We start from the raw sequence: 2069 nt of genomic DNA, 5'->3' as shown, positions 1-2069 counted from the left end.
CACCTCTTACCTTGTGTGTGTGTGTGTGTGTGTGTAAGAACACTTACTATTCACTCTCAGCAAATTTCAAGTGTACAGTACATTATTATTAACTAGAGTGACCATGCTGTACATTAGGTCTAAGAACTTATTCATCTTACAGCTGAAAGTTTGTAACCTTTGACTAACATCTTCCTTATCCCCCAGTTGCTGGTAAGCACCATTCTACTTACTCTCTGTTTCTGTGAGGTTGACTTTTTTGGATTCTAGTAGGTGAGATCATGCAGTATTGTGCCTGGCTTATTTTCCTGAGTATAATGTCCTCTAGATTCATCCATGTTGTCCAGGATTTTCTTCTTTTTAGGGTATGGTGATATTCTATTATTTGTATGTATGATGAATGAATAAAGAATATATACATACATATCCCATTCAATACCATACTTTCTTTATCCATTCATCTGTTGACATTTAGGTTGTTTAGGTTGTTTCCATATGTTGCTGATTGTGAATAACGCTTCAATGAATATGGGGGTGCAAATATCTCTTTAAGATACTGAATTCATTTCCTTTGGCTATATGCCCAGAAGTAGGATTGCTGGATTCCACAGAAGTTCTATTTTTAATTTTTTGAGGAATCTCCATACTGTTTTCCAGAATAGCTATACCAATTTACATTCACACCAACAGTGTTTAAGGAGTCTCTCTTCACGTCTTTGCCAACGCTTGTTATCTTTTGACTTTTGGTAATAGCCATTCTTTCACTGTGAAGTGACATCTCACTGTGGTTTTGACTTGCATTTCCTTGATAATTAGTGATGTCAAGTACCTTTTCATATGCCTCTTGGAACTTTGTATATCTTTTTTGAAAAATGTCTATTCATGTCCTTTGCCCATTTTAAAATTAGATTGTTTAGTTTTTTGCTATTGAGTTGTATGAATCCTTAAATAATTTGGCTATTAACTCCTTATTGGATATATGGTTTGCAAATATTTTCTCCCATTCCGTACATTGCATATTCATTTTATTGACATGTGGAAGGGTCACGGGAGCTTTCTGGGTTTTCTTTTATAAGGACACTAATCCCATTCATGAATGTTCCACCCACATGGCTTAATCACCTCCCAAAAGCACCTACCTCCTAGTAAAATCACATTGGTGTTTGGGATTTCAACACATGAATTTTGGAGGACAAAAACACTCCATTGCAAAATTGTAAGCTGAAACTAGGTAATATAAATGCCAGGTATGTTGTATTTACCCCCCAAGAAAGGAGGAGACAAAGGAGGAAGAACAAGAAGAGAGTGACTCATTTTGAAGAAACAGAAATTCTCAACCTCTTCCCCCCTCCCCATCTTTTGAAAAAAATTTTTCATGCTGGAATTTATCACAGAGACACAAGCCCTGAATGGAAAATCTGAATATATGTGTAGTATCTGAAGGAGCTTACATAATTTTTTTAATTCACTATATATCAGTTACATTAAAAAATGTCTACTTCCTCAATCTTAGAATAACTAATTCATGCTTAGTCTGGTATTCATTACTGTGGAAATTTTTTTCTTATTCTCCTTGGGCTTCCTGCTTAGCAGTGTGGCATTGGCTGAGAGGTTAAATAAGCAGAAAGACAGCAACATCAAAGTTGAGTAGAGTGTATAACGGCATAAAATGCCCAGAAAAAACTGAATCCATGATACATTTGATGTTGCATGATCAGCAACCAGTCCACCATCCCATGGCTCTTAACAGTTTGTTTCTGATTAACTATTTTTTGATTACTTTGTTGGGTAACAATAGTACTTAAAAGTATGACACTATACAAGTGTAAGATAATATTTTCCCAATGCGCTATGTGAAAGAATTGGAAGACGGGAGAAGGTGGTGGTTAATATGCTCTTAGGCTAAGAAGGAAGTTGAATTAATTGACTTATTAATCAGAAGAAAAAAATGTTATTTTAAACTACAACTAACCAATGGTACCTGCTTCTGTCCCAAGGGAGTGGCATAATTTTCGTATTAGACTTTTAAAGAATAGTGTTGTCTACCAGCAATGTTAGTTTATTAGCTCTGAGGTCCTTCGTCCTCCGAA

Source organism: Ailuropoda melanoleuca, chromosome 20 (assembly GCF_002007445.2).
Source record: "Ailuropoda melanoleuca isolate Jingjing chromosome 20, ASM200744v2, whole genome shotgun sequence".
NCBI lineage: Eukaryota > Metazoa > Chordata > Mammalia > Carnivora > Ursidae > Ailuropoda > Ailuropoda melanoleuca.
This window is presented reverse-complemented; position numbering follows the sequence as displayed.